This window comes from Heliangelus exortis, chromosome 4, assembly GCF_036169615.1.
Source record: "Heliangelus exortis chromosome 4, bHelExo1.hap1, whole genome shotgun sequence".
Taxonomy (NCBI): Eukaryota; Metazoa; Chordata; class Aves; order Apodiformes; family Trochilidae; genus Heliangelus; species Heliangelus exortis.
The window spans coordinates 37,686,950-37,704,281 of record NC_092425.1 but is presented as its reverse complement, the minus strand read 5'-3'; the positions used below and the strand labels follow the sequence as shown (position 1 = coordinate 37,704,281).

The following is a 17,332-nucleotide window of genomic DNA, read 5'->3' as shown; positions in this document are numbered from 1 at the left end:
TAAAATCTCAAACCATTTGCTAACAGAACATGAGTAATTTTAAGTGCAATGAAATCAAACTTTCATTTAAGGAACATAATCCATGTTCTCTGCTGTAGCAAGGAAGTTGCATCTGCTCCCATCAAGTTCAATAAAAATGTTTTTTCCATTCAGAAGGAGTGGGCTCATCTTATTTAATCTTTACATCGATGGTGACTTTGAGTCACTCTTGAAACTATCTGCAAGGCTTTTGTCCCAAGGTAATTATTATACAGCAAGCCACATGGTGTCAATTGTGACTGAGAGTTGGAGATCACTCCTAAATGCATAAATACAAGTTGTGAGCATTTTTACAGAAATATACACCCAAAAAGGCAAAGCACTTTTTATATAGGGTGTTGTGTACACATATACATTTGACTGTGTGTGGGCACATGTATATTTATATATACCCACCCATCCATGCACACACACGTGCAGACACCCTTGCTTGCCTAGGAGGGCTACTGCTGAGAAATCAGAGTCCTGGGGATTGAAGAATTACCTGAGGTTGCAATATGATGTATTTTACACAATATATGACTACCTACAGGTCTGGGATATCTCTTCAGATCAGTAATATTTATTTTATAGGCTGGATGCCTGAAGTAGCTTGTATTGTACCACTTAAACCCCAAACTATGGACTCAAATTATTCTGCAATAATGACTCGAGCAAAACTCTGCAGTCACACCACACACTTGACCATCAGTTTCAGATAAGAACTACAATTCCATACAATAGTAATAGTGAATTCCTGCATGTACTTCAGATGCACAAACCAGCAGAAGCCCTGACATCAAAAGCAATTAAACCGCACACAGCTTAGGTTTTCCATCTCCTTTTTTTTACAGATAAATTTGGATACAACCCTCAGCCTGGTAGGACAGGTACCTCCATCCCAAGTGACTCATTGCTTCACATGCATTCATCAATCCACAGGAATTCTGAGTGCTGGCTGTGTAAAAATTGCCTCCATTTTAGAGATGGAAAAACCAAGTCATCTAATGTGGGGTTGGGAAGAGTGAGATAGAAAAGTCTCCATCAATGGGCAAGACTGGAGTTGATCAGTGCCTAATTCTTATTTGTCTATTAGGACACTGTGGTGACTCATGGCTCCCTCCTTTGCTGTGTACTTTTGAAAGCAGTTTCTAAAAAAATTCTCTCCGTAGGAATTTTGCCAGTATATGAACAAAGGTTTCTGACCCTAAAAATGTATTTGCAAGTGGGTGTTGGAAATTCAAAGTATGGCTTTTTCACAGGAGCTCTGTGAAAACTGCTTCTGCTCTGTGCATCACAGTGTGGAATATTGCCTGTGAAGTCATAGCACACGTTATATAATGAAAATATACAAATAGAGAAAATTAGGGCTTGTTAAAGTGTTTCCTGTATTATTAGGTAGTAATGGAGTTGGAGGTACAAAAATGTAGCACAGCCTCTCAAAGTAGCTGAGATATTGAATACACTGAACAACAGCTATTCTATGACTTTAGCTCCTAAAAATCCCACCCACTCACCATGCATACATTAATTTCTACAGTATTTTAATTTAATTTATAAAAACCAAAGTCCAGCAGAGGATTTAACCGAGGCTTTAACTGAAATTTTTCCATGTTGGTACAGTCTACACTAAAACGTGAAATTTACCCATCAAGTTAATTTCTTGCTCCCCTAAGGCTAATTAGTGCAAATTAAATTTCCTGCTAATCATCCTAAGCGGTGAATGTGTGATATGAAAATCCAGCATTCCTACTGATTGTGATAAACCTCTATCCATGTGACTTAGACACTGCATAAATATCTCAAAACTATTTTAACCATAGTTTGTAGACTGTTCCCAAAGTAGCACGGTCATACGGGGTTGCTTTTTTGCCTTGTATTCCCAGCTATAGCACATTAGAGAAGGCTAGAAATACATTTAATACCTAATTCTTATTACTTTTCCTAGTAAGCACTATCTATCTTTGCTACAGGAATATGCTGCTGTGCACACCAAAGTCGAGGACCAAAAGGATGAAGAGAAATAGAGGTGCAAGTAAGGATATGCCCCGTGGAACCTGATTTTTCAATGACAGATGGACTGCAGACCCTGTAGATCTCTTACTTTGAAAATAGCTAATGCAAATGTCCAGCATAAATGATTATAGCCAGTATTCACCTCCAGAAAGAAAAATTAATGGAAACCCATATTAAGCAGACCTGTCCTTGGCTCACCATGTTGCCTCACCAGAGAAGACTGAAGCAGTTTAAAGGTTTAGGTTCCCTTCCCAAAGCACACACATGAAACTCTCTACAGTGGTAACAAAGCTTATTTGTGTAGGAGATGGCATTTCCAGGGACAACAAAAGGCTGTGGAACAGACCTTGTGAAGTCTAGGGACCATCACAAACAATATTAATAAGAGATGTTACATCTTGGAATATACATCCAAGAATACATTGGAATAGGCATGACTGCAGATGAGTGAGTCCAATATTCAGGCTTAGGAAAGGAGATGTAGGTTCCTGCCTGCTTCTATAAAAATACTACCAGGCTCTTACCATCACATTGGCCAGAAAAGACCTTTTTGCAGTGTGAAGAGTGACACCCTGCTTTGTAAGATACTGGATATACCAGAAGGAAAACTCACCTACCCCTCAGCGTTCAGGCATTAATTCCACATCACTGGGATGCTGCTTTAAATTCTCATTTTCTTCTGGAAAACGAGCAGCATCCTTCTTCCCTACTGGAGTATCTGAGGCTGTGCTATTCCCATGAGGAGCAGGCACTGCCCCTTAACGTTCTCCTCATTTGTGCAAGCAAATCCCCAGATAGCAAAGCCAACTGACAGATCAGCTGTATTTAGCAGCAGGTAATAGTTATTTATATGAAAATGTCTGTAAGGAAGGCATATCTGAAGTGGCTCTTTTGCAGAAAGCATAATGCTGTCATTGCTGGGATGATGTGCCTTTAGCCTGGTCAGTGGTGTGACAGCCTGGCTGCACAGGACTGTGTATAACTTTCTGGAGGATCAGAAATAAATGGAATTTTAGAAGTGAAGTAAAACAGGGAGATCTGTGACACACCCCTGAATGTCAGAAGTCCAGATTTCAGATGATCCAATCTATGAGCATAGGCAAGAAACTTTATAGGTCTGTAACAGTTATATTATATATGGTTTCTTAAGGATCATTCCGGGGGGATTCTAAGGAAAAGAAAGTAACTGCTTGACACATAAAATGGCCCCAGGCCTGGCTCTCAGGAAGGGAGGAACTTAGGTCACACTCGTTTTTGGAGTGGGTATGTGACAATAATGAACATGGTCACCCTCTGTCACCCTGATCCTAGCAATCATTATATTAACTCTGTCCTTTTATTTTTATTTCCCCTTTTAAACACAGTTGCTTGAGTGTAAAATACTTTATTCCTTCAGGAATGTGTTTAAGTCTAAAATTATTTTTTCCATCCCAAATTGGCCTGAAAGGACCAATGATTTCAAGATGGGAATGGTCAGACTGACTATGGGCAGAAAACCTGTTAAAAAAAATAGTTTGGAATATAATTGTGGTGCCACCAGGCACCGTCTGGTGGTGATGTTGGTACTGTTGTTTTTTTGTTTTGTTTTGTTTTTATTTTTCCCCAGGAAGACTTGAAAGTAAACATGTTTTTCTAGTTCACAGGAAACTTTGTGGGCTAGGAATAGAAGAACACTTCCTCCCTTTGTGTCCCAAAGATAGGCTGTCAAAAATCTCAGTGCCCTCTCAACAGAATGAAGGTTCACAGTCTCTGCAGAAGCCGTAGAGCAAATCCTTCCTTGCTCACCAAACTCCTCATCTGTTGCCTCTACAGTAGAAGTTCTCAGGCACGTATACATATATACCATGTAAGATGACTGCCAAGTTGGTATAGAAGTGAAACAATGGAAGTGTTAATCAATGAAATAAAAATATTGGTTTTACTGCTTCCATGCTGGTTTTCGCAGCTCTGAATCCTGTCAAGTCCTATGTCTTCAGTTAGAGCTATGATTTAAAAGAAGTCATAAACCAGACACAAATATTAAAATATATATATAAAAAGCTGTTAAGAGTTCCAAAGAATCAGCAGGAGAATGAAAGAAAAACACCCTTTGCTTATAGATTAAAGAAACTCTTTCTGGAAGCTGTGGTGTAGCCAGCAGCTGGAGATCTCAATGTGCTCCAGATGGGCTTGAAGAACCTCACTGGTTGGGGCTGAGAGTTGTTCTGGCATCCAACACAAAATGTTGAGCTGTCCTGAAAAGCTCAAGGCAGCCCATGAAAGTCTCTTACTTGAGAGATTACCACAGTTGGATCTCAGTAATTAAATGGAGATGCTACAACTCACTCCCCCTAAACCAGATGTAAGGGCTTGGGAAGCTGGGAGACGACTTCCCATTGATTGCAAATGAGCTTTCCTGAGGACCACAGAAGAAAGCCTGAGCTTTTCTGTTAATTGACATCTCTGGGTATGGCTAATTGATGTCTGTGTGGGCCAGAACCTGGCAGGTTAATTTAGGTCTGGTTTTGTACCTGAAAACATATGGTTTTGTAGATGGAATAAAGAAATTGCTACACACAAAGCAAAACTCCATGGAGTCAGGTGGTGATGCCACTGCTGCTTCTCTTGCCTGTATTCCTGTTTGCCCAAATTTGTCCCAGTGAAACAGCACATCAGGTGTGTTCCTTCCCAAATACAGTCCATCTAGCTGGGACATGGAGCAAGGAACAGGAAAGCTCCAGTTATCCAGGCTGCTTGTGGGAACATCCCTCCATCTTTACAGAACCTTGTCGGGTGATTGGATTCAAACCCAGTCAGTGTGAACCTGTCAATTCCCAGGAAAAGCTACAACTTGAAGGCATGAAAGGCAGTGAAAAGACAGTCTAATAAATCCAAATTCTGTCTCAGAGATGTGTGGGCCATGTTGATTAAGCCACCCACATGTCTGCAAGGCAGAATCTGGCACATGCAGACCTGTCCTTTTTTTCTCCCTAACTAGTGGGTAAGATTGAGATCCTACCATTTAGACTACTTACAGAATGAAAATTGTAACAAAAGATTAATTTCTATTTACAGGAAAATTATAGTTATCTATACAAATTAAATATTAAGTAAAATTAAATATATGATTTAAAGTATTACAACAAGAGTAATAATAATAACAACACACTACAGTATACTAATATACTACTAAAAATTGTATACTAGTAATATTCTACACTATATTTAAGCATTCAGAAAACACCTGTATCATCCACAGACATTACAGATTTTAAATTATATGAAGTTCAGAAGACAGTGGAAATACTACCACCATATTGCTAATAATGCATAGGTTTTTTGAAGGGAGTAAAATTAATGGAAATTGGGTAAATCTAAGGTCTATGACCATTTTGCCTTTGTTCTCAATTTTGCAACAGTTCTGGCAAAGGGGGATGAGTAACATAGATTCAACACTGTGCCTGAGTGACCCGAATCCTTCCCATGGCCAGAACCCAGTGTTTAAGGGTGAGGTTTTCTTTTTCGATCCATACTTTCATGGTATCTGCAGTATCTTAGTTATTTTTTTGTCAATATTATTTGATAAAGGCAAAAGCTATAACCCAAAATACTAAAGCTTCTCAAATTGTAAAGGTCTAGGTTTTCCCCTCCAGTTCCTTCCATTCTGTGTAATTCAAACATTGTGTTAGGTTTGAATCTGCCTTTTGTCCAATAATTATTTTCTAGCAACGTTTTTACCCTGATGAGGATTTGCCTGTATAATTTCAGTTCAGTAGACAGCATATTTTCTTTTCTTGAAAGTCTTTAACACTTAAACCCTCTAAAATGCACTTGAGTCAAGAACAAGTAACAGAAACTTCATGAGAATGAGACCTCAGCTTAACTCCCCACACCTTATGACCCTTATTCCCATAGACATGTAATCTGTAACTCAGTTTTAAATCCATCATGTCTCTGAAGAGACACAATATTTTACTACAAATCATTTTGGCAAAAATAGGCAGAAAACAATTAGAAAAAGCTCTGTGTGTCCACACAAAGTTAAACTGCATCAGCAGAGACTTTCATTGAGGCTCAGCCTGTCTACCTATTAAAATAAAATTTCCTTCCTACTTTCTTATTACTTATTACACTGGCAGCACAATACCAGCCTTTGGAGAATTGCCTCAGGCTAGGACAGTGTGGACCAGGGGATGTGGAGAGCAAGAGGCAGAGTCCAAGATCCCCTTCACAGGATGGCAGCTGGGCTTGGATTGCTCCTTGGGGGATTGTCTGCTCCAACCTCCCACTCAGAACAGGGTCACCAGCAGTGGGTTGGTTGCCCAGGACTGTCTCTAGTTGGGTTTTGTGTATCTCCAAGGATGGAGCCTTCACAACCCCTCTGTAGTTGCCTGTGCCAGTGTTTGACAATCTTTTTGATGGTCAAACACTGGTTGTCCTTTGGTGATCCTGACAAAAGGAATATATTTTTTCTTCTGTTTAAATGGATTTTTCTGTGTTTTACTTTGTACCTAGCACCTCTTGCATGTCACTGGACGACACTGAGAAGAGTCTGGCTCTGTATGTACTCTGTCCTTATTATATATTTACACACACTGGGAAGATGCCCTTTCTCTGGGGCTCCATGGTCCCAGCTCTCTCAGCCTCTCCTCATATGGCAGATCCTCCAAGCCTTTAATCATATCCATGGCTCTCCCCTGGACTTGATCCAGAGCAAACACATCTTTCATCTAAACAGTGAGTCCAAATTGAATATCCCACTCCAGATGTGTCTGATCAGAAAATGAAAACTATGAGCACATAGAGTTTGTTGTTTCAAATACTGAATTAGTTTTCCAGTAGTAGAGAGAGGGCCATACCCTTACCCCACCTTGAAAAATAGAGAATTTCTCCTGTCAGGCACATTTCTGAGGAAGCCTATGATCTAAGCTAATTTCTGCAGGCTGAAGGGAAGAAGTGTTTGATGGGGTTATCCAAATTCTCCTTCCACAGACACAAGATGAGGAAGCTCCAGTTTTGACTGTAAACCTTCCACGTTACAGATCAAAACCATCATTCCCCAGCAAAATTCTGCACCTAAATATTTTAGTGAAACGGCTACATATATATATATTTGCATAAAAAATCTGGACTTTGAATGTGCATGAAGCCAGAACAAATGGTTTTCCTGGTGGCAGTATAAAGCCACTCACGCTTCTTTCTGTGCTAATCATTCTGTTTGAAGAAAGAGTATTTCACTTAACTTTTTTCAATGACTGCAAAGAACAAAGTTTTAAAGGCAAGCCAAAGAGGTTATTCACAGCTGTATGACAAACTGCTGTCAAAACATAACAAACCACAACCAAACTCAAGCAGAAAATGACAAAATGTAAGACCGTAAAAATGATGGAAATTGTCCAGGACAGGCATTTTAGATGAACAAATGCAATCTGTACCAGCACAGAGGACCAGCACAGCACAGAAAATGATACCCAGAAAAGTCATCTCAAGAATTAAAGGCAAAAACATAAAATTCAAATGACAGGACACCAAAAGGAACAGACAAAAACCAGGCAAACCATCCAGTTGTATTAAATCAAGCATAGTCCTGACCCCTGACTTCATCTGACCTAGAAGAATACTGAACAGGGCATGAAACAAAAAATTATGTAAAAGGAGAATGATTTTGCACAAAAGAAAAATGTTATTAAGAGGAAGTCGTGTTTGCCATACCCTCACAACCTGCCACAATTCTTTTTTGCAGGTACCCAGGCTGGTCTGGGGTAGAACCAAAGCAGAGAGCTCCAAACCAAAGCTCAATTCCTGCAGACAAGGGGTGTTCATGGGGTGTTACCTGACCAAGGCACACATTTCACACCAATCAACTCCATTAATCTCTTGGTGACCTGAATCCAAATAGTTTCACAAAAATTAAGTCTCTGGAACCATCCCCCATTACCACCTGTAGAGAATTTGCCCATGTGCTGGGGATCTTCTCTCCCCCACACCCAATTGTATAAATATTGAAGCTACTGCTACCAAAGCTTGGAGGAAGATCTGTTGTGGTATTCTTGCTGGTGCAAAGTTGTTCTGGAGACAGATCTCTAAAAACAATTGTATCAGTTTCTGATCTCCACTCTCCACATGTTGAGATGGGAAGCAGAGGTAGAAAAAAAAATTATCTTATGTGTATTCTAGAAAGTGTATTATACATTCACAGCATATATTAGGGAAGAATAAACAACTGGCAAAGTACTGATCTGAATATTGCAAAGGTCCCTTCCACCTTTAGAAATATCAGAAGAGAAGCTCTGAGACAGACAACCGTATGTAAGACCAGTTTGCATTTTTAAAGCTCCTGATTTAGATCAGAGTAGAATCTGATTTAGATTTCAGGACATGGTTTGTTAGCATGTAGGTATTGGGCTCATGGTTGGACTTGATGAACCTCATGCTTGTATGATTCATTATTTATATTCCATCAAAACCAACAGTAGCATACACCTTTCATTAGCTGCAGCTCTGGTAAATCCTACTTTTGTTTTTAGTCCAGTTTGTACCTGCCAGAATAGCATCTCCCATCACCACCACTAATGCCTAATGAAAAGCCTGAGGATAAGCACACACTGATCAGCCCTCACAAGGCTCAGCTCAGGCAGAATTTACCTTTCTTGGATGCTTTCTGCAGCTCTCCACAAGCTCCTTTCTGCTGAGAAAAAGCTACTAACAGTACTTGTGGCAGCTACTTCAAGTTAGTTACAGCTACTCCTTCACCATGGTTAGTACCCTGACAGCATAACCATGAATGTGTCTATAAAACATATGGTAGGCAGACCCCAGGTTGCTCTGCTAACACTCTGAGCAACCCAAAAACTGCACATTTGCATCTTGTGGCATCACATCTGAGCAAGCAAACCCCGTGAAGAGGCAGAAGGTATCTGCTTGGGCTCCAAGCCAGAGGCAAATGGCCACTCAGTACCTGGTCAGCTGGGTGTGTGGGCAGAATGGACCCATCTAGACATTTGCTATCTAGGAATAGACCTTCTCAGCACTGGAGGACTTCTTTTGGCAAGACTGAAGCCCACGGGTAGGCAAAGTGAAGGAGGAAGTCCCTACCCTGAACACAGGACTTCATGCTCAAGCACTGTCAGTCAAGCATCACAGCACGGTCCACATTCAGGTGAAAAATATCAGAGGCAAAACGTGTTGATCTGTGCATCAAAGGGGACATAACATAGTGGGGAGTGTGTCTGGAGAACTGATGGGAGGTGAGGGGTTACAGTGATATGATACAAGATACACAAAGCATTCTCAAAATCCTCAGGCTGCATTGAGCACATGTAGATTGATAACCAGCATGATTTTTCTGGTAATTTTATGCTGTAGACGTCTGAACAATATCTCACCAGTGGATAATATCAGTTGTCGGTTATATACATGTTTTATAACAACCAGAACACTCTTTTTTTAAAAGCTGTTGGTGGCTGGCTTTGATTTCTTTTTTTTTTTTTTTTTTTTTTTTTTCTGCAGCAAAGCTTGCTTTCCCACTCTCTTTCTCTTTCAAGCTCATGGAAGCTAACTGCAGAGAAAGTAAAAAGGTATTCAACACGCTAGACAAAATGATTAGGAAAATATTCTACCATTTGGAAATGTTTTCTTGGTTTTAAAAGTGCAGCTTGTTTATTACCCTTAAAATGAAGGCAAGTGCCCCCGTGTTCAGCTGCACAAATCAGATGTCTGACAAAATAACATCAAATAATAAAGAACCACTTTCAGACAAGAGGGAGCAATGTAACAGGTTTATAGGCTTCAGTCAGAACACACATTACACGTAGTTTTAAATAAAATTTTATGCAGCAAGAAATGCAGAATGCTCTTAACTTGAAAGAGGTAACATCACTAATAAGCACTGTAACAAATCTGTGCTGGAATTGAAATAGCTTCCTCTGTTTTCTGTCCTTTTAGCTCAATGATTCATTCTTTCCACATTTCACAGAGAGTCATTATGCCATCTTCTTGCTACATTTTTGCTACAGGTGAGGCACAGTCCCTGTGACAATGCTGGGCTGGCACTGTCAGCACAACTTCTGCAACTCCCTGAACACAAAACAACAGCCACCACAGAGACTCAACCCAAATGCCCATCCAGATCAAGGCAAGCAAAAAAACCTAAGGAAAAAAATAGAAGGGAAAAAAGAACAAGTGTGATACAACCCTTACCCTGGTCTATTATAACTACTTCCAAAAATTAGCAGGTGGAAAGCTACAAAGGTGAGGATTGTGCTCAGTTAAATCCACTACTAACATCCAAGTACAACGGGATCTCAGGGAACACCATGCTACAAATATCAACCTAACAACTCTTAAATTAGTTACAGAAAAATACATTAAAATTTTATGATACATGACTGGAAACATATAAAAAAAAAATAAAAATCTCTTGGAATATATTTTCTGCCAGCACTGAAGATATTCAAGGTGGGAAGTTCTTCTCTAAAGGCTTAGGAATAATATTTATCTTTCAGAAGTGTTGATAGGGTTACAATGCAATGTTTTCAAGAAGTAGGGAGAATGATACAGATCAGTAACTCAGTGTTCTGATATTGTAACATGAATATGACTATCTAATTAAAAAAACCTCTTTTACAAATTCAATATATTTTTTTCAAAATCTACCAAGTTTGAAAAATGTACAAGAACCACCTAATGCAGCAAAACCGATTTAATTTGGCATTTTCTACATTCTTTATGGTCAAACAGGGCTTGAACTGAAAAAAAAAAAGATACTCCACCTTGCAATGTGCTAATCAGGTGCTTTATACATTCTCACTTAAAATATCCCCCTGGCTTTCAAATAATTTGTACATATTCCACAACTAAGAACATACTTTTTAACAGCAGCATTGCAAACTCAGCTCAGGATCTGGAAACAAATTTGTGTGGCAATTACTGCAGTGAATAATTTACTTGTTTACAAAGCCTAACAACATATAATAGCACATTTGGTGGGAACCAATTCCTACTTTTGTTATAAGTCGAGTAAAAAAGGTGCTGGAATAAAAGGCAGAGAATTCCAGTTTGAAGTTGTTACACTGTGGGTATCCATTACAGGGAAGAGCAATACAGGTAAGACTCCTAACAAAGTCATTTTTTCACTGTAACCACAGACAAATATCTCTGCCTAAAGCCAGTATTTCTTCACTACACTCATACATTAATATTTTCAAATTATTTTTCACTTAGTTAAGCTTGATCCTACTTCAGACATTATTCAAGGACAAATCCTGGTTCCTCACAGATCTCCATTTAACCAGCACAATTTTTTCTTGCATCATGATAAGAACAAGAATACTGTCTTTATTTTTGTGACATATTAATTTAAGAGGTAAGGGCAGAGAAGGAGAGCCATAGGGTGTTGCAGGACAGGTAGCTGCCCTTTTTCTCCTCCCTAAGTGTCTGGATCATGTCAATAAAACACATTGCACCCAACTGGAAAACCTCAGAAAACATGGACTTTACTCAGCAACAGCTTGGTAATACAGACTGACTTCTGTATAATTATTTTCTTTTTCAGCAAAATTGTGGATTAATTCAAAACTAAAATGTCATTTTGCTACAAAAAAAATTGAAAAAGGATGAAAAATGGCTCACAGTGAAGCACAAGGAAAGCAATTCACACAAATAAGAGCTGTTCCCAGACCTCTGCACAAACTCTGGACTCAACATGACATTTAAATTTTTTTTTTTTTTTTGGATCAGCACTCTTGTATTTTATACAGTATTTTATCTACATCCCTCCTATCCTCCTATTCCTAGTGTCAGCACAGCTAGAAATACAAATGGAAAGGTTATTCTTGCATACCTCACATCTGCTTACAGTCAGGAAGTGCTAAAAATCATGAGGGAGTTTATTCCCATGGGCTTTGGAGCCTGAAATTCTTGTTTCCTGACTTTACCAGAACCTCAGAGGTGAGTGTGCTCTAAAAAGGAATGGCCATTCTGCTTGCCATTGCAAAAGACTGAGATTACTTTGATGCTCTGAGCTATGGCTTAGGACTTATCTTAAATAACTTATTAAATATTTGAATGTCCACAAATTAACCTAGAAAACTCACAACACCAAATGTTGATACTGAAGATTTTCTCCCTTTGGGCTCTGTCAGCAGGAGGTGCCCACTGCTCAGTGTAACCCAGTCCTGACCATAAAGCTGCAAAAAACCACTCCAGGAATGGTTTGGTTTTGCCACACTGTGCAATCAAGTCTCCCCCTTTATTGCAGATTAAACTTGTCCCCCTGTATAGGGATCTACACCTCCAAAAGAATAAAAATATTGAACCTTTCTTCAAGTATGTTCTTTGTATCTACATGAAGTGCCCTCTTCAGGAACAACTATCATTTAACAAAGGGATTCTGAATTTTTTCAGGCATATTCCTCTATGCCTACACCCTCACACAATATCCCACCAGGGTGGGACTGCAGCTTCAGTCCAGCCACATCGTGCTGGGAAAATAGCAGGCATTTGTTTGCCCAGAGCTATTGCCACGAAGTGCTGTGCAGTGCAGTCACAAGTAGTGGCTCTGAGTGATGCTTCTCACCTTTAATTCCTCCTAAAATCCCTCACTCCCAAGGCAGATGGCAGGCTACACCCCCAAAGAGGCAACTTCACAGGAAGACTTCACTCTCTGTGGAGCTGCTGAGCAGGGGAGCTGAACTTCTGCTCCTCCTCTGTTATTTCCACCTGATTTTTTCTCCCCAAGTTTCATCACTTGCGTGTCATCCCATTCACATTTTCCTCTCCTGTGTCACAAGCTGTCTGCTCCATTCAGTGTCCCTTCAAAGGGGCACTCCCATGGAAGTCACTCTCAAGAAGGTCACCCAGAGCCTTTCCACTGAAGACTTTGTGTTTGCCACTTGTTTGTTATGTTATCAGTGCTCCGTATGTTCTGAGGAGTGAGAAATGCACCCAAAACTGCAGAATCTCAAGAAAAAGAGGTGATGGGAATGGTAGAGTTTCAAAACACAGGTTTTCATGCAACTGTGAGAAGATTTAAGAGCAAATGGTCGTACTAACAAAACAACATTTTTTGTTTACTGCATGAGAGCTCCAAGCTACACTTGAGGAATGACATTCTCAACAGTGTCAAGAAAAAGTGGTGTTTACTTTTTTAGGAGTAAATTTTAGCCCAAATGCCATCAGGAACCAAGGAAAAAAATCTTACTTTTTTTTTAGAGAAACTTGTATGTTTACACTCAGTATAACTGAGTAAAAAAAATTTAAAAAGACAATATGGTGTGGGTGTCTTTTTTGTCTTCTCAGTGATTTCAGAAATTTAGAACGTTTGGTGTGTTTCATTTTGATTTATTTGAAATTAGCCTTTATCTAACTAGCAGGAGGTGGGATAATCACCACCATCCTCATTACATGGGCTGGGGGCTGTTGGGTTGGCACGTCTGAAGCAAATCCAGCTGTGTCCCTGCCAAGTTTGCAAACCAGGCTCAAGAGGGTGACTGCCAATGGATGTTTCTTGATGGGCACAGTGAGATGACAACTCTGGAGGTTTCTTCCAACTACCTATCCATCTATGAATCATTCTCCTAGGCTTACCAAGAATTACTACACTGCCTTTTTTAACAGTGATATTAAACAGGAGTTGAAACATGGTTGGAGTTGAAACTTGCTGAAACATGGAATAGAAACTGTTTGGCTGGCAACATTAGATGTGTTGAAGGAAAGAGTCACTGGCCACTTGCATATCTGTTAATCACAGGAATACACTACTGCAGGATGGGTGATCCATATTATTGATAACACATTGGTATCACTGTAATGGAAAACCATACAGGATTTATTTTTGCCTTTTTCACTATTTTTTCTCAATGCATCACTGACAGTAGTGATACGAATCTGCTCTTGTTTGAAATGCAGTGGCCTAGAAAATGTATAAACTGATGCCAGTGTGTCTGCTGCAGAGATGAAGGATCCCAGTGGGCTTCCTTTATAGGATTATTCCAGTATGGGTCAACTGTTGCAATATTCAGCAGCATAAATATCATTAAGGGAGTTATTACCTACTGTGTCCTTTCCTGTGCAACACTTTTTTGAGCAAAAACTTGGATGTTTCTTCCAATACGTATTTTTGAGCATTGCACTGATCTTGCTCATTCTTGGAGAACATCCTGATGATCTGGAGAAATGAACCTGGTTTTGCAGCATTGCTGTTTTCCATGGCATGACAGCCTGTGCTACAATTTGGTGTATTCCTATACATACATGTGGGGCTTTCACCTGGTTTACTACACCCCAGTTCTGCTTCCTGACTCCTCTGCATGGTTACAGGAGACCTTCACTTCATATATGATTTTGCTGACAAAGTTCAGATCCTCATCATGAAAAAGTTTCAGAAATATAGGCTCATTTTAAGAACAACTCTCTACATGATCTGGCACGAAGTTACTGTCATGAAAGACACCAATTGCAAAGGGATGAATCTCTTCTAGAGTTGCAAGATGTATTCTGAAAATGGGAAACAGCCCTTTGTGTTTATTTGCTTATGCTTTTGACCTGTGCAAGAGGGAACCTCTCCTTAGCATCACCAGGAAGAGTCAACAGAAGTTCAGGCTTTGCTGAGACCCAGAAGGGTCCCTGCCTTTGAGCAGAAAAACTTTCCTCTAACTCCTTACAATTTAGGCTGACTCCATGCAATACCATTTCTCACTGCAATGCTCTGTCAATTAGCAAATGCTGAATTAAAATATGCAAACCTGATGTAAATCACACTTATTTTTAAAAAGCCTTGCCTGAAGAGGGGGATGTAGCTGTCATTTTTAACAATGGGAAACACCTCACAGCAAACGCCTACATGGAAAACTACTAAAAAGACAGAGCAGTGGTGCAGTGCTGGAGCACATCTGAACCCACATCCTCATTTAAAAAAACAAATAAGTTCTCAGGTGTTGGTTTTTTGTGGTTTTTTTCCCCTGCCATTTATTCATGGCATATTGCACACGTATGCCTGCAAGTGAATGCTTTAATGGATGGAAATAGATGGAAATATTGCAACAGATAAGCTTGGAGAGAACAACTTTTCTCCTGAATAGGTAGGTGAGCATGTGATGATGTTTTGTGAGAGAGATGGTAAGTACTGAAACATCTTTATGCCACGGATAAAAGTAAAGACTTGGCCCGTATTCTTACATCACTGCTTTTCTTTGAAAAGTTGAGCCCCCAAATGGAATCACAAGCTCATGATGAGCCTCAAAGTCTTCCTTAATTTGTCATAATTTTTCCTGGAAAGTCTTGAAAGCAAATTTTAAAGCCTTTCCCATGCCTGCTCTAACATCCTATGGTGCACCGTAAGTTGGGGCCAACTGTTCCGTTAAGAAGCAATTAATTATTTTCACTCACATCATAAAGATGTGTGCTGAGCATGTGGGAAATGGAAACAGAAAGCTTACTGCAAGTGCTTTCACTGAAAATACTGCTCCTACAGCCTAGTTCCACATCTACCCACAGCCTGATAAAAGTCTAATCACAGGACAGTAAATATTACTATAAAATTACCTGCAGCAGCAACATTCCAAGAGCAGTCACAGAATAGTGAGTAAATAGATATTGTTCAGGAGCAATGCAAGACATGACCAGGTTTATCTGCTTGCTCTCAGGCTGCTGGGAGGTAGGAAACACCATAAAACCCCTCATTAAGAGCCCTGCACCACATCAGGTCTTGGTGGTGGCTGGAGCTGACCTAGAGCAGCAAAAGCCCCCTCGGAGGTCGCTCCCTTCCAGAGGAGGAGGAACTGCAAGCAGCAAGAATGATAACTTTTGAAACAACTCCAGCTGTTTCCACATCTGACTGTGCTCCAACAGTGTGGTTTTTGAGTGTTATTTAATTGTAATTTCATCTCACCATTTTGCATTAATTAATGGCTGAATAAGAAATTCAACAGCTGCCTATATTGCTGAACGGATTAGACTCTGCTTATAACACTTCCTTAACTCAGCCACCCACTATGGCTGAAATATTTGATTGCTAAATTGATTTTTTTCATTAATTTATTCTTCAAGGATTATTATTATTCTGAAGCTTGACCACACACAATAAAAATAGTAATTTTATTAGTCTTCTAGTCATAGGGCACATAGGGAAAAAGGCATGTACCCTGCCTGATGAATCCTGGCTGATGTATAATTTGTTGTTCCAATGCCAACTTGCAGACCATCATTACTTCATCACAGTTGGTCTGATAGAAGTGAAAAGAAATTTGGGTCCCATCAGTCCTTTCGAAAAATATTGACCTTGAAAACATGAAACTGCTTGGAACAGATTATAAAATAGCTGTAATAATAAAAAAAAAATAACCATAATACTGAATTTTTAAATTAAGATAAGCTCTTTCTCATTTCAGGAGATATTTGTTATCAGGAAGACAGTGTGTCCTGAAAGTGCTCTGTGGTGCTTCACAGTAAATAAATGCTTTTAAAACCCCAGAATGTGATTACTGTAAAATACATCCTTGCAAAAAATTACAATCAATTAGCAAAAGGTCTTTAATACAAAACACTTTACAGATTCCTGTCACTGAAACTACTCACACAAATAAATGTCTGCAGGACAGCACAGAGGGAGACTTTTCATTGCTTTTTCAGTGAAAACTTGCTAGGAAGTGACTACCCCTACTTGACAGAAGAAAACACATGCTCAGCAACATAAACTGGGAGGCCAGTGCAAGCCATTTAAAAAACTCTGCTTGGTAATGTTTTCAAATTACCTCTTTATTTTCTGGCAGTCACCATTTTGCAGATCTTCACTATCCCAGCAAAAGCAGAGCAGCAGAATACTGTTGACCTCCTCAGGGTCTAGAGAGGCCAATTTTATTTCTAAGGTTAATATTCTCCCTTTTGGGGAGGTTTTCCTTTCATTTCTGAGACTAACCCAGTCCAAAAGACACCAATGTGATGGGCAACTAATGAATTAATCAGCTGCACTAAAAACACCTAAAGCCCTGGCCTGACCTGAAACTGGTAATGTCTCAACTGGCTTAGACCCACCAGGGACCTGTCTTTAACTCCAGATTTTTTTAAAAAGGGAATGGAGAAGAAACAGAAGGAAAAAGAGCTTGTGTGTAATTTTCTCTCCATATTACAGGTACACAAATATCATAACAGCTTCTGAGATGAAGATGTGAGGAAGGGAAGTGCTGGTAATACAAAAGCCACAGTGGTTCTTGACATATGTCCTCTTTGCTGCTTAGCAACATGTCAGGGTACTGAATTCTTTTTTTTTTTTTGTTTCAACTTTCTGCAAAAAGGATGTTTATACTGGAAGGACTGTTTCGTG

At 39.6% G+C, this 17,332-nt stretch overlaps 1 protein-coding gene across 13 annotated transcripts in view; it reads right to left on the bottom strand.

Moving 5' to 3' along the window:
• Positions 1–17,332, bottom strand: part of LDB2 (LIM domain binding 2) — a 212,623-nt gene that overhangs the window by 54,193 nt on the left and 141,098 nt on the right. The window lies entirely within an intron of this gene.